Source organism: Cupressus sempervirens, chromosome 2 (genome assembly GCF_028749045.1).
Source record: "Cupressus sempervirens isolate cs-2001-9-10 chromosome 2, ASM2874904v1, whole genome shotgun sequence".
NCBI lineage: Eukaryota > Viridiplantae > Streptophyta > Pinopsida > Cupressales > Cupressaceae > Cupressus > Cupressus sempervirens.
The window spans coordinates 209,132,556-209,154,604 of NC_143119.1; positions in this window are offsets into that span (position 1 = coordinate 209,132,556).

A 22,049-nucleotide genomic window follows, 5' to 3' on the forward strand; every position below is an offset into this window, starting at 1 on the left:
AGGGATCTGGAGGTAACATTTCTTAGTACTTTGTCTAGTGCACCTACTTGAACCACCAGCCAACATCAGAGTATGATGAGTTGAAGTCACTTCATCTAGAGAGGATTTTCCTATTGACATAGTAACAACTAGGATGGACAAAGTAACATATTACATTCCCATTTTGCTATCCTTTATAAATTTTTTGAGGGAATGTTTGTACTCCTAAAGTTTAGTTGGGATGTTCCCAACTAGAGCTTCCAGCTCCATCCATATCTTGCTTTCCTCATCCAACTTCTCCTATAAACTTAGGAACTTTTCCTACAATGAAAAAATAAAAATGTGGTTTTTTTAAATTTCATTGTACATCCAATTGTCTAGATCCATCACAATCTTGTAAATCTTTGGCATCCTCAAAAAACACATTCTGTTGAGGCATTTCCATGAATTCCTAGGTGCAGGCAATGGTTATACTAGGATTGGTATCATCATGGCCAATATTGGCCAAGGGATTATCTACAAACACATGATTAAGGGTAAGGGTATAAATAATAGGGGTCACATTAATCTCCATTTCTAGAGTTTGGGAGGTTTGATTGATGGCCTCATCTATGCCTTTAATACTGGTATCCTTTGAATCATTCATATCCTCTATTTGCACCAAAATTTTACTATCCTCATTTAGGGTATCATCTTTAGTCTTCAGACTAGAGATAACCATTCTAATTATTTTATGCTTTAACAAGGGGCCTATATCCTTACCCATATAAGAATAATTCTTACATGCTTTCTAACAATACTTGGGGAAGAAAGCAGAGAATCGTGAGCTAATGTTTCATCTAGACTTAAAGAAACATCCTTATTCTTAGAAGAACACCCATCACTCATGGTCTTAGCTATGTCAACATGCAAGATAGCTTCAAAATCCTCCAAATATTTCAAGCTATCCTTAGAGTCCATTTCCATCACCAAGGCATGTTGACAACTACTTTTTTCTTCAGTGAAGAGTCACCAACAATTTCCTTTCTTCTTGGAAAACCTTCCTCAACCCTCTTCCCTTTGCTACCAAAAATAGAAATAGAGTGAGTAGGGGTATTTTCATGAAAAAAAAATAGATAAGAAGGATGTGAGTCTCATGGATAATAGGTATATAAGCCTTTTGCTTATTGGCTTTAAGCCTTGAGAAGAGATAATTCACAAGGTAGTAAGAGAAGGAAATTCTTTTCTTGTATCAGAAATGATTCAAAAAAACAAAGTGATAGAGATGTACTCTAGAAATCCTACCATCCAAGATGAAATACATCTACACATGAGTGAGAACCTCCTTCTAGATATCCTTAGTTTGAGTAAGGTCATAAAAATTACCAACCTTAACTAGTTTAGCATCCTCCTAATCACTTTTGGAAAAGTGCTTGACTATCTCTTTGAAAGCTTTTTCCTGCTTAAAAAATTCCATTCCCTCATTATATAGTCCAATAAATTCACCATCAACTTCAGCATTAATGGTGAAAAATCTTCCATAGACATTGACCTTATCACCATCCCAAGCTTTGTAGAAGTTTTCCATCACATGATTTTTGTAACCATGAAGATTCTCAATAAAACCAGTCAACTTTCCTTTCTTGAGTTTATGCCATACTTCTTTCTTCTTTTTCCACTAGTAGCACTTCTTAAGTTCCATATTTTTGCTTCCCCACCTATATTCATAGAGAGAGTTTCTTGTAGAAGGTTTTGACTAAAAAATTTAGAGAAAAGCAAGAAGAAATGTTTTGAATATTACCTCTTTAAAGCCTAAAAAATATTCATAACCCATGTGAGGTTGTGGCAGACATGTAGTATAGAAACCATTTCATTTAAAATAATAAATGGAAGAATTAATGATTAGATATGAGGAGGTTTCATGTGTATCAAGTATTGATTTTCCCTTCTTGAGATATGTTTATCTCATAATTATCATTTTATCTTAATACTTTATCCATGCCTAGCTTGTCAGTCCATGTAATGATATAGTTACTTTGAATTGTCGGGTTAGCCATCCAATTTTCCAATGTGTTCATCTCATGGTAGTTATAAGAAATGAACATAATATGTAAAAGGTTAAGGTCTTATTTACTTTCATTGAGGTGGTTAAAAATATGCCATGTAGGGTCATGTTTATTAATTAAGATATTAACAATATTCCTAGAGTCACCTTCTAGCCAAAGGTTCCTGCAACTAGTATCCTTAGCCAGCTTGATCATGTAATGGGTCCCTTGCATCTCAACTTTAGGACCTAAAGTTATACCAAGGGGAATTCCATGAGCCATTATGATATTGCAATTAAAATCCCTTATGAAATCTCCACAACTAGCCTTGCTAAGGTTCCCTTTGGAGGCCCCATCAAAATTAGCCTTAATCCATCCATTGAGAGGAGATAACCATATGGAATTCTCCATCAAATTGTCCTTTTTAACTATGCAATTTTGACTAGGATGCTCCATTTTGAGATTAGTTGATGGACCAAAATGGGAAATAAAATTCTCCTTTAAGTTTTTTTTTTTTTTTTTTTACTATGGCATAGGAGAGGGTGCTAGTATTTTTGAATATTATATCATTCCTTTCTTTCGATAAGCCCCAAAAAATATGGGGGAATGAGTATCACTAGAGGATGCTAACAAGTTCTCCTCTAAAGGGACTACACCAACTCAAAAAACTATTTCCAAGATTCTCCTAAAAGTTTGATTGAATTTCCTAGAAATTTAAAATTTCCTTCGAAATACCCCTAGCATAACAAAAATGAAGAAAAATATGGTAGATAGATTCCATATCCTTCTTGCAAAGAGAAACCCAATTAGTAATGATCATCCCTCTTTTTCTTAGATTATCTATCATGAGAATTTTGTTCTGTAGAAAAATCTAGAAGAAAATCTCAATCTTAGGACTCAAACCTTTGGTCCATGATTTAACCCATGGGAGACCAATTCTCTTCTCATAAAAAGGGAGGAAAATTTGAAGTTACCATGTGGATGAAGAGCCTAGATGACATTTTCTTGGGATTTGGGATTGATATAGGTAGAGAAAAGAGAGATTTGGATTGGTTGAAGATTGATATCTAGAGTAGTAAGATCCACCCATCTGTTGTTATCCTAGTATTCAATAAATTTATCTAAAAAATTGGCTTTGCAGTACTCAATGATATGAACATTATTGTAAAAAAAGTTTAGGGAGAATCTAGTAACTAGTTATCCTTCTAGAAACAAATAGTTTTACCATCACCTAGCTTCCATTTGCAACCTTTGGTCAAGATATTCTTCAAAACTTGGACAACTCTCCAAATGGAAGAGACATTCTCTAAATGATCATCAGATACAAAACTATTCAGAGTGGGAGAGTGTTGAATATATTTACTCTTCTAGATTTTACTCTAGTCCCTATCTTCATTGAAAACCCTCCAACCTTGTTCAGCCAACATATTCTAAATATGTTGAAAGAGGAAAAGTTTTAGTTAATAGAAGATTCTTATTGAATGGAAAGAATAAACCTCATCAATAGAGGATTTTTTTTTTGCATTAGGTTTAATTATGAAGAGAAGTGTTATGTTGTGATTATTAATAGTAGAAGGACTAACAATTTTGTGTTAGACAAGTTGGTTAAAAATTTAGAGCTCAAGAGGAAAAATCATCCATGTCAATACTAGATTGATTTGTGTCCAAGATGACCACAATGTCTTGGTTAGGAAATAATTCTTGGTAAAATTCAAGTGATGTAGGAGCATCCTAGAAGGAAAGAATTTGTTTCATGTTACCAAGGAGTGAAGGAGGGATCATGACATCAAACAAAGTTAACTTGGATGTGTTGAAGCCTATTATGGTGTCTTATGATAAAAATGATTTATTTGTGTAAAGATCTTAAGGGTCCTAATGATGCTTCGACACATAAAATTATTGTAATAAGGGCCAATAGTGTCCATGAGAAAAAAATTGGTTTGATGAGGTTCTAGATTAGTTTAAGTATATCTAGTAGTGCCAAATTATAACTTAGATTGGTCAAAAAAGTGTCATATATTAATAATTTAATAAGTTGTAAACTCAAATATTTGAATTACAACAGTTAGTATGTACGTTGCTGGAAAATCATGTTAAGTTTTGTTTAGCATTTTAATCAATCAAAACTAAATGGAGATCAGTTGGGAAATTATAGAAAAGTCTTATAAATCATTTGAAGTCATTTTGTATGGGAGAGAGGCATTGTATGGACAAAATAACAAAAAATAATAAAATCATTCATTTATTGCATTTTACTTGATTTGGTTGATGTATTATTGATTTGGAAGTGTTATATGTGCATAGTGGAGGACCTAAACATCCTTTTATCAATATTGAATTTGGTTTGAATGCTTTGATAGGAGGTTTTGATCAAATTTTATAATCTAGTGCTAACTATTACAAAATTTACGAGTTTTACTTTGATTTGGAAGTTCAAAAATGCATCTTGGAGCTCATCTATGAATGTAAGACCCTGATTCTCACAACATGGTCTCTATCTAACATGTACATTATGTTTCTAACAAAATTTTTTATAGGGATTATGTTTTGAGAGGTGAACATTGTGACTATATTGAAGAACAAAGTGTGAGAAGTGTGACATGCTTATAACAATAGATGATCTGATTGAATGTGGGGGATTTTTTATGATTGAAGTTTATTTACATGATCAATTTTAAGGTGTAGGAACCTTGGTTTGGTTTCAAAAGTATTGGGAGAGTGGAGAATTAAAAAGCCCCAGATTTTGGAGTGATTTAATGAGGGTTTTGGGGTTTGGGGTATAAATAAGATCAAGTGACCAAATAAAATTTATAATCATTCTAGTTGTGGCATAATAAAATAGTTTTGAGATTTTCAAGTCTTGTGGATAAGTTTAGAGTATACTTGATTTGTAGAACTTGGGTAATTGGCAAGCAAATTTGTCTCAGTCTTATGACAACAAAGGCATGGTCCAAAAAAACCACCCTTAATTTTCATATATGTTATGTATCTTTGAAAAGGGTATCAAAATATGGTTTTTATTTTCCAAGTCCTTTGGAAAGTGTTGGAATTAAGGGCTGAAAGTCATTGTTGTTGTTATGATTTGAGGTTAAGGCTTATAAAGGCTAGTTTTGGGATTGGAGTGTTGGGTTTTGTTAAGAGCCCTAAGAATAGTTGAGTCATCTTATATTTTATATTTTAAGACCTTTCAATCACTTTGGAATAGGGCATAGGTCTTGGTTAAGCATTTTAGGTGTTGGACGCTTTGTATATCATTACATTCCATTAAAAATATTGTGAATCTTGTGTATTCCTTGCTCTTGCTATTTGGACCTTGTAACCCACCACCATCCATTGCATCATCAAGAATGGGAGCTCTACCATGATGAGGCACTAAGTGAAATCATGTCCATGGATGGATGTCATTTATTGCTAGGAATTTCATTTAAATTTGACAAGCATGGTTTACATGATGGTCATGTGAATATCTATTCCCTAACAAAGGATACAGTAAGACAAAAGTTAAAGTCATTAAAGGACATAGAAGAAAAGTTATATAATTTAATTTTAGAATAATTTTTAGGGATGGGAGGAAGTTCCTAGAAGTTATGTGGCATTAGCATATGTATTTTTCTATATTTCTAAATGATGGTATAGAAGAAGTAGAATGTATACTTATAGAAGTTATATATTTATTCAATGAATTTTAGAATATCATCTTTGATCGATTACCACTAGTAAGGAAGATCAATCATTAGATGCAATTTATTCTAGGATCCAATTTGCAAAATAACGAAAGATATAAAATGACACCAACATAAAGTTGTTGTAATACTTTTAGAATAACTAATAGGGGGGTGAATGTATAAATAAAAATTTTCACAACTTAGTGAACCCATAAAATATTCATACACATGCATGCATCCATTAGGTAATTACTAAAACTTGTATGTTACTATCAATCAACTTATAGAAATGTAAAGCATGAAACACAACACATTCATCTGTAGAATTGACATAAGGATCTATGTGGAAACCAAATTAAATTTAAAGAATGAAACACAACACATTCATTTGCACACTTGACACAAGGATTTATTTGGAAACCTAATTTGGGAAAAACCACTAGTAACATTCTACTCATTTTCACTCTTCTAAAGCGATGCCCTATGAAAGGCCAACTCTGTTAGAGGTTACAATACACACTGTTAAATGTGACCTTGTTAATGGATTTCAATCACCCTATTAGAAGTGAGCCTTGTTAGATAAATTTAGGCCATTTACTTGGAATGCCACCTAGTCAAAATATTTTCAAATGATTGTTAGGTCGAACTTAATAGAAAGGATTTACCCTACACTAATACAATTGTTAGAGAGTAACATTGGAGTTTTGATCTAATATAACTTATAACTTCTCTTGTAGATTATAGATCTCTATTTAGTCCTCAATTCTACTTTGGCTTTATACTTTATAGCTCTTGATAGCTTGTTCACCCTTCAAGCATTCATTTCCTTAAGCCTTCTTGCTTAACATCCCATTACAAATTCTTCTCTTGGGTCACTTGATGAAGTATAACCCTTTATTCCTTCTCCTCCTTAGGTTCTCGAATATGACAACAACAAATTTTGCTTCATTACAAAACATTCCTATAAATAGGAGATTAGGATTTTTTCCCACTCAATTTCATCATCCAAATTAAGGTTTTTGGATCGATTAGGTAGGATACAATGTACCTACCCTATATCTTGTCTTTTCTAGAAAATTCTCCTAGAATCCATTAGAATCCACCTAAAAATGGCTTACATAAAATTTTGTGCCACTAGCTCATCAACCTTATCTTCCTCTTGGTTCACAATTTTCAAGAAAAGAAACTTGTCAGCTCAGATTCAATGAATCTTTGATCTTTAACATAATGCAGTAGTTTTTCATTATCAATCTTCTAATACTTGACACATACTTCATTTCTTGAAATTAACTATAAAATCACTTAAAATCATCTAAATTTTACTAATGCTCGACATCAACTAAAATTTTCTTGGCATCAATTGTTTTTCTCAACATCCACTAGAGTTTTCTTTCACTCAGCTCCAACTAACTTTTTGCTTGGCTTGCACTAAATTTGCTCGGCACCTACTGTCCACTTAGTCAAGCTTGGAAAACAAACTTTTTTTAACTTGTCCTTCTAAACTTTCTAAGTGTAGCCAAAATTTTATAACCTTAAGTAGATCATCAATACATCATGTCATCATTGTCTTAACTGATCCATGTACTTCATTACATAATCATAACTCAACTTTTCCTCTATGTGCCATTGTTACCTCTTATTGATCAATTTTTCTTCATCAATCAACTAAGTGATAGTAATTGAACCTTATAAGAAGATTTCTTACTAGCAGATAGTAGGTTTGACATTAGTGACAAAACAATGATTGGAACTGATAGTCTTCATCAACAATTCTCCCTCTTAACAATCTCTCTTAACAATGATCTTTTCAATCAGATTTCAACAAAAGTGAGTAGTTGAAAAAAGATGTACATGAGTTAATTCATAATGGATTGATTCAAAAGAGTCAAGTTGATGTGATATACTAGAAGTATTATCATTAAAGAAGAATAGAGAATGTAAGTTTTTTATAGTTTCCATGGATATCAACAAGATCACAATCATTTATAGGTTTTCATTATCATAGATGGATGATATTATGGACTATTTGAGTAGAGTAGTGCATTTTACAAAGATATATCTAAATAGTGGATATCTTCATATTTAGTTTAGAGAAGGAGATAAATAGCAGACTATCTTGAAGAAAAAATAAGGATTGTGTGAGTGGTTAGTCATGGTTTTTAGGCTAACTAATGCATTGGGTACTTTCATACGGTTCATGAATGAGACTAAATTTTTTTGAGGTAAATTTATTATATTTTACCTAGATGCTATTTAAACCTTTAGTAGGACATTAGAAGAGAATGTTATGCATATTTGTAGGATGTTTTCGAAGTTGAGGGAAGAATTTTTTTAGATTAATTTTACAAAGTGTAATTTTGTGAAGGTGTTGGTGTATATGGGAATTTTAGTTTCAGAAAAGGTCTAAAAATGGACCTATAGAAAGTGAAGGCTATTATTGAATGACCTACTTCAAGTAATGATAACTAAGGTAAGATCATTTTATGATTTGGCTATCTTTTATAGAAGGTTTATCATAAGTTTTAGCAATATCCATGTATCCATGATTGAGACAATGCAAGAGGGTAGGAAAGGGTTTAAGTAAACTACAAGAGAAGATAAGAGTTTTAATTTGTTGAAACAAAAAAGTTATACAATTAATTATCTTAGCACTTCAAGATTTTTATAAGGGTTTCCAAGTAGACTGTGATGCTAGTGGTACTAAAATAAGAGCTATTTGACTCAAGAAGATAGACCTATTACTTATTTCATTGAGAAGTTAAATGATTCCAAGAGGAAATACTTTGTTTATGATCAAAAATCTTATCCTATAGTTGAATCATTTAAAACATGCATATGTTGTCTTCTTCCTAAGGATTTTTTTGTACACTAATCATCAAAACTTGTAATATTTTTTGTCAAGTAAATTTGAATAAGAGAAATTTGATATCAATTGGGTTTTTGTAGAGTTACACTTTTATTTTGAAACCAAAGAGCATGAAGACTAATAGGGTTGTAGATGATCTTAGCAGAAGATAAGTTTTGATGACAAAGATTCAGATGGAGTTGGGTTGTTTCATGGAATTCAATTTTTTGATCCAAAGGATCTTTATTTTGGTGATGTTTCAAAAGCTAATATATAACCTGTTACTCTAGATAGAACCAAGTAGTTGAATTTAATCATCTAGGATGATATGCTATTTAGAGGAATTGGTTTATGCATTCTAAGAAATTCTATGATGGAGAATGTCATCAAGGATAATAATAGTGGAGGATATGCTAGATATTTTGGTAGAGAAAATCCATTTCTCTAGCTAGTAAGAATCATTAGTAGCCACATTTTTTAGAAAGATGTCAAGAAGTTTGTATAGAGACACAGAGAATGTCAGCTAGAAAAAGTACAAAAGCATAATATAAGGTTATATCAACCATTACCTACACTAGAGAGATTATGTGAGGATGTTAGTATGGACTTTATTTTTGGTTTATCAAGGACTTAGTGAGGGTGTGATTCAATTCTTGTGTTGGTTGATAGGTTTTCAAAGATGTAAAAATTTCATTCCCTAGAAGAAGACACATAATGTAATTTATGTGGTAGAATTTTTTTTCAAAGAAGTGGTGAGACTATATGGTTTGCTAAAGAGAATAGTTTTAGATTGAGACACTAAGTTTGTTGGGGATTTATAGAATAAATTATACAAATTTGAAGGTCATCTCATCACATCATCTATAGAATGATCAATAGACAATGGTGGTGGATAGGAGTTTGGGGAATTTAGTGAGATGTTTAGTTGCATGGAAGCCAATGTAATAGGATTTGATTTTTTCATAGAAATAATTTGCATATAATAATTATTTTAATATGAGAACTAATAAATCACCATTCTATATTGTATATGAAAGTAGCCTCAAAATGATTGAGGGTGTTCCCCTTAATACCTCAACCACATAACAAAACAAAGAAATAGTAGAATCAAGAATTGCAATATGATAACCTGCATTGACATCTTCCTTACACTAATTTGCAAGAAAAGTTGTGAACTATCTTCAAGAGTTGTACTTGACAATGAACAAGCCTTTCTTAAATAGGCAATTTTATGCCACCTATGAAGGTTCTAGACACTCAAACTTGACACCTAGGGCCAAAAGACTATAACAAAACATATATTGTCAGCCAAATAAACTTTTGACATTTATTATGAAATTTTTGATCAGCCCAACTTCAAAAACCCATGATTTTTGAACTATTTCTCTAACTAGCTATTATAACTACTTTTCAAAATCTTTAGCATATGATATACAAGAACAAATCCATGTAGGCACCCATCTATCAAGTTCTCAAGCCTTATATGGGCATGTTTAGACCTTCAATACAGAGCCTAAAGTTTTTATACCAAAATTGCACACAAAAAAATTGTAATAAATCCATCAATACTCATGATATGGCATTGAGCTGCAACTAGCAGGTTGATATATCCATGATGAACATCCACCTCTGAAATTGGGACATTTTGAGCTTGAATGAATGACTTACTAAGTAGAAAGCCTCCACAAAAAACAACTCTACATTAAAAAAACCCTTAGTCAAACAACTAAAAATAAATATTTCTAGTTGATGCAATATTTTTCTTACACCTTGGATGCTCCTTCCTACATCAAATGCCTCTGGTAATTTGAGTAGTGACCCCTTCACATCTCAAGTATTTAGAGAAAACCAAGATGGTTAACCTCCTCCCTTGATATACATGATGAATCTTCAACTAGCCTCCCTTTCCATTTGACAAATTATTCTTCATAAGTTTTTTCTGCTTTACTTTTTCCAACATAGTTTTCCATTATATCCTCAATCTCCTTTGTAGCTAAACTAGTTGCTAGAGTACTCCACTGCAGTTTTGCAACTTCATCTCCATCACCTCATTCATAATACTTTACAAAATTTGAAATGTTAAATACTTTTGAAGTATTCAATTTAGTAGAAAACTCCACTTCATATGCATTTCGAGAATCATCCCTTCTCACTATCTTGTATAGTCCAAACTTCTTCATTTTCAATTTATTATACATACCCACTGAAAAAACCTTTTTTTCCCAAATGAAGCATTACTTCATCTGTAATATGAGATTTATTATAGTTCCTTTTAACATCTTCCTTAGCCTTGTACTATTTATGCATCTTTATAATGTGCTTTCTCACCTCCTCATGGATATTCCTAGAATGGTTAGTGAATTTTTCTACTTCAACACTACTTATTTCTCCTTTCTACAACTATCTCAATTCATAAGCATTTCTAGGACTAATCCGATATACAATCTGGAATGGTGATTTACTAGTACTCTTATTGAAAAAATTATTATATACAAATTCTACTTATGGTAAAATCATATCCCAACCTTTTGGTCTATCTCCAACCAAATGTCTCAACAAGTTTCCCAAACTATGATTCACAACTTCTATTTTCCCATCAGTCTATGGATGATCTAGTCAATTGAACTTCAAATCTATCTTTAATTTTTGCCACAATGTATGCCAAAAATACCAAACAAATAAGGTGTCTCAATATGAAACTATACTCTTTGGTTGACCATATAGTCTCACTGCTTCTTTGAAAAATGACTCTGCCACATGCACAAGATTACTAGTCTTCTTGCAAGGATGAAATGTGTCATCTTTGTAAACTTTTCAACCACTATAAATATAAAATATACCCTTGTTGAGTCATTTGTAATCCAATAATAAAATACATGCTGACATCCTCCCCTAACTTCTCTAGTATACTTAATGGCTGATACAATATTATATTCTACTTCACTCCTTTCTCCATGTGAGATACTTTGCAACTCTAGGAAAACTTCTTCACAACTTCTTGCATCTATGGCCAATAATATGTCTTAGGAACCAAAAAAATTAATTTTTCTCTACTAGAGTATCTAGCCAATCCTTCACTATTCTTCTCCTTGATGAGATTCTCTCTCATTGACCTTATGTGATTTTAGAATTGGATTCCTTTTAACAACATACCATCTTGGATTATGAAATCCAACCACTTTTTTCTAGCAAGTGTAGTAGACTCTTTACAAGCCTTCCATGCTTCACAAAAATTAGGATCCTCTAGATAAAAACTACTAAGCTCCTTGAACGCAACCACCTCAATCTATATCTCTGTTAGCAAAAGTCATCTTCTAATAAGATGATCTTCAACTCTATTCGAATTCCCACTCCTATGTTTCAAAATAAATTTATAACTTTTTAGAAACTCAAACCACTTCAAATACCTTTGGTTCAATTTTCTTTGATTATTTAAATATTGCAAAGCTTGATGATCAATATACAAAACAAACTCCTTTGGAAGAAGATAGCATCTCCACTTCTTCAATGAAAAAGCTATAGCATAAGATAACTTATCATAAATAGAATATTCTCTTTTGGCATCATTCAACTTCTCACTAAAATAAGAAATAGGTCTACCATCTTTACTCAAATAAACTCCTATTGTAGTACCACTAGCATCACAATCTACTTAAAACACCTTGTTAAAATCAAGAAGTGTTAAAATAGGTTGTTTAATAACTTTCTATTTCAATAGATTACAAATCTTATCTATTCCTATAGTCCACTAACACTCTTTCCTATCCCCTCTTATTATTTTAGTCAAGGGTCCACAAATACTACTAAAATCTCTTATGAACTTTCTCGAAAAATTAGTTAGTCCATGAAAAGATCTTACCTCTATCACACTCCTTGGAGTGGGCCATTCAAGGATAACCTTCACTTTCTCTGGGTCCATTTTTAGACCTTTGGCTAACACTAAAAATCCTAGGTACACCAACTCCTTCTTTACAACAAATTTTCTTCCCTTGACTTATCAAACACCTCTTGAATATGCATCATATGTTCCTCCTATTGGTTTTTTAGAACTACTAAGCAAAAAAATGCTTAATACCAAGATGACAATACTCACACAATCTAAAGACTAGCCAATTCTTATTAACAATTGTATGTCCAAAGCATTTGGGCCCAACTTCAACAAAACCAAGGGTGGTTTTCTACTCTTCTAGATCTACAAAACCAAGGTGGGTAAACCCTGGGATGATATAAGATCGGGAAAAATGTATGAGAATTATTTTAGTTTCATTCTGATTTTTGTCTCAAATCCTCAAATACATACACAATTATTGATAACTTCATAAACATATCCCATATAGCAGATATGGCCAAAAATTCTTCTATAGATCTGCAGGTGTTCTCAGCAATACTGGTTAACTGAAGCTAAAAAATTCCATGCAAACAAGTACTGGCCAAATTTGAAGATCTACAGGAAATAAAACTAAAATTGATTTAATTTTGCATTTTTGACAACCATTTGTCACATATTTCTCTTTTAGCTGGATCAAATTTGATCAATGCCTAATCCATTAGGGTTCAAAGTCTACTACAAATTTCTAGATCTAATTTTTTGCCTGACAACAAATTTTATTAGCAATTCTTCTCAAAATTCATCATTCAAAATCCTTTCCACTACTATAGCAACCTTACCAAACTCATCAAAGCTTTTACTTAATCCATTGAACTAATAACAGTGATGAATAGATATACAACCTAATTGAATTGCATTCAATTAAACAAGCCTTTACTCATACAACATCAAGATAACCAAGTAATCAAAAGGAGACAAAGTTTAGAAAGAATTGATATGGGGATAGCTCATAATCTCTATTCATTTTCCTTGAAAATTGTATACAGTTTATAGTAAATTTAGAATGACCTTCAAAAAGAAACACAGATCATTCTATATTCATGTATTCTCAAGATCTAATAGAGAAAATGCACCACAAATATTTTCTCAGAATAATGGACCAAAAACAAACTAAGTATCACTTAGAAAAATAGAATTCGGACCCTTTCTCTAGCACTGGAATCTCACCTATATATTGTGAGATGCAACAAGCTTTAGGCTAAGAGAAAATGACAAGTGTCCTTTACAAGAAGAAGACAAACACATCTATCCAAAAAGAAAAAGATTAATAGTTTACAGTAAACTCATAATGACCTTCAGAAAGAAACATAGATCATTCTATATTCATGTATTCTCAAGATTTGACAAAGAAAATGCACCACAAATTTTTTCTCAGAATAATGGACCAAAAATAGACTAAGTATCACTTAGAAAAATGGAATTTGGACCCTTTCTCTAGCCCTGGAATCTCACTTATATAGTGTGAGATGCAACAAGCTTTAGGCTAAGAGAAAATGACAAGTGTCCTTTACAAGAAGAAGACACACACATCTATCAAAAAAGAAAAAGATTAACAAGAAGTTATGCGAACCATATATTCTCTCGCAGGCTTCTGTCTATCACATCCTTTTGTTGATTTAGCTCCAACTGTGATTCTCTCATATATGTAACTACTAAGCTTCTCCCTAACAAAATCTATTCTGATGATTGAAAACTGACTTGAACCTGTGGGTTTTACCATTATTATGGTATTGGGAGAAACACCCTTACTTCCCACTCTTTTCCGATTAACACAACTCCTTAAGATAATGGGATAAACCCTTAAGAAATAAACTTGAGTATGGAAACAATGTGGCTATCAAATATAAAAAAATGAGCAATTTCTACTTGGCTGACCATGTTTGAATCCAAAACTAGCTTTCAGCCAAAATTTGTCACCTACTGACACAAAAAGACGTGCACAAACAAAAATTCAAAGGGACTATTCACATGCAGCCCATGGGTATAAAGTCTTCTTCACCTTCTCGAAAAACTCTACACAGGGTCCTACATACTTCTGTTGCCATGGCATTGAAGTGTGCCATCTTGAAAATTTCCTTAGAGAAAGGTGTTACTACTGACAAGATTTTTATTTTATCAAGTCTATTCTTTTCTCCTATCATTACCTTAGTAGCTTGATCACAACCCATAAAAACACCTAGGATTACTAGTCTTCCTTGATCAAAATTCCACATACTAACATACAAGGAAAACAACTTCCTCTCTACAAACCACCTTTCAAACAAACTTAAACTAATTTGAGATGAAGAAACACTAGGGATCCAATTACTCTTGTCAAGTAATCCCTCTACTATCCATAGTCAAAGAGTTAGTGAATGCTTTGGAGAAATTTTTTCTATACCATGCAAGACTGCAACACTTTACAGACTATAGTAAAATATGAACTTGGAAATCTCTTATCTGTAGTTCTTTTATGCTATTTGGAACTCATGCAAAAATTTACGCAATCCTCTTAGTAAATGATCCTATTCAGAAAAGACTTCAAATCTTTATTCGCATAAGGTGTAACTGAGAAAATCTTATAAGTTACACTCTGTTTTTTCTTTTCACGTGTGAAACTTTTCATATCTCATTAATATGCAGAGTGCTACTACCTTTAGTATTTAAACCTATGCCATTGATCTTTGAAATCATATGATTAAGGAATGAAAACTAGGCTAACTCAATGTTCCTTTTAGCATGTTGGCAATCAAACCAATAAATTGCCTCCATCTGTATCTTTCCTTCAAAGTTGGCATTTCAAACTGGGCCCACAGATGACCAAGGACATATGTCATTGACTAGCTAACTAGCTATACTTATCTTTCGAGCACCTTTCCATAGCGAGCTAGCAATAACCATTGATCTTGCTTTGATCGAATGGTAGATATTTGAAACAACTTTTAATAAAACAATGGTGGGTCCCTCACTTGTTAATCCATACTTAAACTTGTGGACAGCAATTTACTACAACAGTGGTGGGCCATCACTCGCTAACTCGCTATACCTAACTTTCAAGAATTTTTCCATAGCGAATTAATAATGGCCTTTGATCCTGGTTTGATCTAACGATTAGAATTCTTTGTGTGCTTTATACCTGGGGAGTGGGTCTATGCATTGCTATCACTGAGATGGTTGAACACACTAGCACACACATGTACTCTTTTTTATCTTTTAATGACATCACATGTTGTTGGCCTTGCCACATTTGTGTCTTCCAAGCAAGTCGCTACATCTCCACCGGAAAAACATTAAATATCTATCAAATGACACAACAACCTCCTAGTAAATAGTTGGTGGGAAATAAAGCTCAACTTGCACAGAAGTAAAAGCAAAGTTTGCATAAGATTTTCTTCGAGATCCTCAAAACCACTTCTAGTTATAAAAGAACACAGTGTTTTGCAATGATCAAGCCCTCGCTTTATTGCTACTAAAAAAGTGGTGCTATTTTGGCTAGTGATATAGTGACCTTTGACGAATTGTCAATTTTGGTGACAAAAAAGAAAACACACATTTATTGAAAACCCTACCAATTAATGCTAGTGTTAGAGAAGGTGGCCATGCTCATTTATAATACTGCGTCCAAAATTTTGCAGTCATATCAACCTATTAAAAGAACAGTGCCTTTTTGCAAAATCCAAGCATTCATTATGCCACCACCGACAAGTTACATGGATTTTTCCAATAGTGACTTAGTGAATTGCCAGAAAAACTTGGACACCTGTGACACCATTAACAATTTTCTTCACGTACATTTATTCCTAAAAGTAAAAAGCCTAGGACATAGCACATACCAAAATTTAGCTCATGTTAACATAATTCTCAGTGTTGGATTTCCCTTTTTAGTATCACAAACATGTGTCATCAATCTCGCTAACTCACTATACATAACAATCGAGCATTTTTCCATAGTGTGTTAACAACGACCGTAGATTCAAAAGGATTTGATGGTGGGGTAAAATTTCTTTCACAAGGATTGAACAACAAACTCAACACGAGCGAGAAGAATATTTTCTTATCCTCCTATTTTTAAAATTTTCACGCCAGGAAAAATTTAAATGGAATGAGATACAAGGTTTTAACAAAAAATTTCAAAGGCTAACAAAATATGACTTAGCTAGAAATTCTATTCACCATTAATGGATTCCAATCTGAAAAATTTTACATGGACAACAAAAATTTATTATGCAAAAATTTAGACCAACAGTGGCTCTATTTGGGGATATTGAATCCTCTAGATTCAAGTGAGGGCTCATAATTTTTGGGATAAGTAGACCACATATAGGCTCCCAAAAAATCAACCACTTACTAAGAGAACAACAAACATGAGAAAACTATGCACAGGAAACTATACATAGACAAAAGGATTTATAGCTATGTACAAGAAAACCTTAAACTATTGTTAATGGAAATAATAAGTTCTTTTTCAAGAAAAATACCTCTTCAAGAACTGTCCATGAACTGGCAGTTCAAGAATATTGTCTGATAGATCTTTGAGTACATAAGAATCCTCACCCCAAGTAGTTTCAATCAAATAAGGGCCTAACCAAATAGGATCAAATTTTCCATGTTTCCCTTTATCTTCAATTCTGGCATTCCACATTAAGACTAGATCTCCATCTTCAAAATTTCTACTTACTGTTCTTCTATCATAGAGTGTATTAACTTGCAGTTGCAACTTTTGGTTCTTTAGAGATGCTTCTTTCTTGATCTTAGTTAGACCTACTAATTCATCCAACCTTTCTTCCATATCATCAATGATATCTTCAACATACATTTTTATGTAGTTATACAAACCTACTAAGTTGTTCTGGGGCATTCTTTCTTTAATTCCATACACCATATCAAATGGAGCTACACCAATGGATCTCTTCATAGTTACCCTATCAACCCATATTGCTAACTGTAGCTTGGAATCCCATGCTTTCTTTTTATCATCTAAGGTTCTTTTAATGACTTTTAATAGGTGTTTATTGGTGGACTCAGCTTGTCCATTTCCTTGTGGATGATAAGGAGAGGAGGATGATCTTGTCATTCCATATTTATCGCAAAATTTAATGAATTCCTCAAACATGAAGCACATTGCATTGTCTATTACAATTTTCTAAGGACAAGCAAATTTGGAAATAATATTATTTAGTAGGAAATTATTGACAACTTTACTTGTTTCATTTCTTGTGGGAATAGCCTCTACCCACTTTGTAAAGTAGTCAGTAGCCACTAGAATCCAAGAATAGCTAGTGCTAGACTTGGGGGAAATCTCTCCTATGAAATCCATACCCCACTATTGAAAGGGTGCTTGAACCTTTACTAGCTTCAATGGAGTATTACTTGAGAACTTTAGTTTTCTAGCAAACCTTTGACAAGGGTCACATTTCCTAATCATAATTTGGGCATCCCTAAAAAGGGAGGACCACCAAAATCTAGCCCTCATCAGTTTATGTGTAGTGGTCTTTTCCACATAGAGTCCTCCACACACTCCAGCATGCATTTCAGTCAAGACTTCTTTTGCCTTTTCTTGATCAATACACTTCAGCAACACTCCCTCAAAATTTCTCCACCATAAACTACCTCGGAAAATTATGTATCTGATGGCTTGAAATTTAGTACTCCTTTTTTCATTTTTAGGCAAATGGGGAGGAGCTTCCATGTGTTACAAGTAATATATAATATTGGTGTACTAATCACAACGATCCATGTCACATAAGTCTGATTTGAGGTCATTAACTACCACATTTATCTAATTGGCATCCAAATTAGATTCAGCCATGAGTTTTTCCAAACCTTGACCTCTTAACAACTTAGTTATCTATATTTCAATATTGAACTCTTGGATCATGTTAATCCATCTACACCTTCTACCCGATACTTCCTATTGAGAGAATATGACCTTCATAGTTGCAGTGGGTACAAAGGCAATAAAAGTGGCACCTACTAGGTAGCATCTAAAAGCCTCTATAGCCTTTACCAAAGAAAATGCCTATTTTTCATTTATCTCATATTTTAATTCAGCAGGCTACAATGACTTACTGAAGAAGGCAATGGGTTGTTCATATCCATCTTCATTTTTTTGCAACAAGACTGTAGCTATAGTGTGAAAGGATACAAAAGAAAAAATATGCATAGGCTTTGTGTAATTTGGAGTTCTCAATACTGGAGCATTTTTTATTGTAGTTTCAATATCGTGGAATGCTTGTGAAGGCTCACCATTCCAATCTATAGTAGATCCCTTCTTGAGCATCTTTGAGATAGGTCTACTGATTTCAGTAAAATTGGTAACAAACCTTCTAAGAAAATTGATTTGGCTAAAGAAGAATTGAATTCCTTTTACATTTTTTTGGCTTGGGGACTTTATCAATAGTTTCTACTCTCTCAGGGTCTATTTTCACCCCATCCTTGGACACTATATGTCCTAGTAATTTTCCTTCTATCACCCCAAATGTGCATTTCTTTGGGTTCAAAGATACTCCATATTCTAGAGCTTTGATAAAGATTTTCTCCAAATGCCTGCAGTGATCCTTAGCCTTCTTAGAATATGCGGTAAGATCATCTTGGTATACAACCATAAATTTGTCAATATAATCATGAAATACCACATCCATGGCTCTTTGGAAAGTAGCTCCTACATTAATCGGGCCAAATGGCATCCTTACATATACATATGTTCCCCATGGGGTTGTGAAGGTTGTCTTGAGTTTTTCACTTTCCTTTAACAAAAATTTATTGTATCCAGAGAAACCATCCATCATTGACATTAGCTCAGAACCAACCACTTGCTGCAACATGGCTTCCATATTGGGTAATCCATAATTTTCTTTCAAAGATGCAATGTTCAAATTCCTAAAATCCAAGCATAATCTTATATCTCTATTCTTCTTTCTGACAGGTACCAAATTTGAAACCCAGGTGGAATGCCTAATTGGTTTGATTATTTCCCCATCCCTTAGTTTCATCAACTCTTCTTGCATTTTGGGAGCTAGGGTAGGGTTAACTAGTCTTTGTTTCTATTTGAAAGTTTTTGCATTGTCTTTTAATGGTATGAAATGCTGGAACAAATCTTCCCTATAAGCCTTAAGGTCATCATATGACCATGCAAAAACATGTCTATACTTTCTAAGCAAGTAAATCAATATTGTTTTTTTAATTTTAGCAGGTAGATTTTGGCCAATATAAACCTTTTCGGGAGCTTCATTAGTACCAAGGTTTATCTATTCTAATTCCTGAGGCTTAGGGTCTTTAACTCTTGGTTTGACTCTATCCTGGTTATCAAAAATAATTTCCAAGACTATTAACCCCTTAGGCATCTTGTTGGTTTTCAATTGCATAATCTCCTAGCCAAAAATGGTTTCCTTATCATCTATGGTTTCAATTAAATCATTGCAATCCATTTCCTAACCATGGTACTTATCTTTATTTAACAAAAAATTTATAATGTCTTTGTCATCTTCAAAGAATTGCCAATTTTCAATGTTATCAGGTATGGAAGGTCTATTTTGTACCTCAATTTGAGATATTCCTGCAAATGATATCTCCTTAGGCTTGATTGCTACATTTGCTAACAAATCAGCCATCTTATTTTGAGTCCTATCTATCCTTGAGATACCAAATTTATCAAAAGATTCTATTTGATCCCAAACTACATTTCTATACTACTTTAATCTCCTATTCTTGGATGCATAAGTTTCTTTTATCTAGGAGATAACTAACTGAGAATCCCCCATGACATGTAATTTCTTAATTCCATGATGTGTGGAAACTTTCAATACTAGCAACAATGCCTCATATTCTGCAATATTATTTGTGCAAGAAAACTTCAAAGTGAATGAATATATGAAAGTATTTTTCTCAGGTGAAACAAAAACTACACCTGCCCCTACACCCTCTTTTTAACTTGCCCCATCAAAAAACATTGTCCATAACACTAGTGGGTTAGTGCAACACTCAACTTCATGTTCAATGATAGTAGGTAAATTTTCAACTTCTTGAATAATCAATTCAGCTCTGAAAGCATCGACATTAGTGTTCAAGAAACAAGTCGAGTCTCTATCAATTTCTTCCCCTAAAATGTGACTGACCCTAGCCTCTCTATTTACCTTGACCACTTTATCCCTTATGTGGAAAGTAGCATAAGTCAAATCACATTGTAGGCTTTCCCCCATGGCAGCACTACATTTTTGAGAGAGCAACATTCCATAGCGTGGAGGTATATCCACTACAAGGAGAGACATGGTTAACTCTATAGGATATGCAGCTAATTTGAATGGTAAAGCATTTATGGTACCTATGATTGGGACTTCCCTAGCATCCATTCCTCTGCATCTGCCCTGCTTGGTATCCACTTTCAATCTTAAGGCTTCCATTACTTTGAAAGGCATTATGGTGTTGGAAGCTCCTGAGTCTATCATACAATTTTTTATGGTCTTTCATTTTATGATCAGACTGAGCAAAAAAGGGTCAATATCTTCTATAAAGGCCATTGAGGAATCATCTAAAAACATTTTTGGAATCTGTGATATGATACCACTATCCTCTACTACTAATGGGGTTTTTTGGGCAACAATTTGATCTAAAATAGTATTATTGTTTCCTATTCCACCTAACCATGATAAAGCCTTGCTCTTATGCTCTTCAATTCTAAGAAGTTTAGACAAGGGTACTTTTACAGTAATTTGGGGAAACATAGATATCATATCAACAGGTTCAACAATAGTGGGTTTTACAAGAGTACCTGGAGTTGAAGTCCTTTGGACAATAGGCACCACTATTTTCTTGATAGTATTAGTTTCTGATTTCTTTGGTTGCACAACTATTTTCGTTGTTTCATTTGTCTGAAACTGAACTTTCTTTTTTGGTTCCCACTTCTTACCCTTATTGTCTTTGATCTTAGGCACATCTACATTGACATTCTTATTTTGATCATTCATCTTATGGGTGATATCTTTGATGAATACACTAGATGCCTTTCTTGCATCATTACTTACTATTCTACTTCTCAAATTCTAGTTACTATGGACTTGGGAAATCATTTCCACTATAATTCTATCAATCTCTTCTTTGGAAGGCATTCTTAAGCTTGCGTGACCTACATCAGAGGATGTCACACATACCTTATTTGTATCATAACCTTCATCATCTAAAAGCACTTGTTGATGATCTAAATGATAAGCAATTCTTTGACTGGTAATATCACTTTCAAGTTCTTCAGAATCAGAATCTATAAAATCATCACACATGCTTACCATATTGCAACTTATATCATCATGGCTTTTCTCTTCACTTTCTTGTTCAAGTTGTACGCATTGATCTTGGACAAATGATCTAGAAATAGGACAATAATCAGAAAAATAAGGTGATTGACATACAATGCACCATGGTACATCATCATTCATATTCACAGTGTTCCTTTGTAGGGGATCCAGGGTACCCTTATCTTTCACATTTTGTGTTTGGTTGGGGACTGGCTTACCATCTTTCCACTGGGTGGTGTAAGGGTAATTTTTCATTCTAGGTTTCCTATTGAAATTTTTGTTATTCATAGGGGTTCTCTCAGCAAAATTTTTCTTATTGAAATTAGTGGGATTCATCTTATCGAGCAATTCCAAAACCTAGCCTATAGTGGGTTCTTCTGG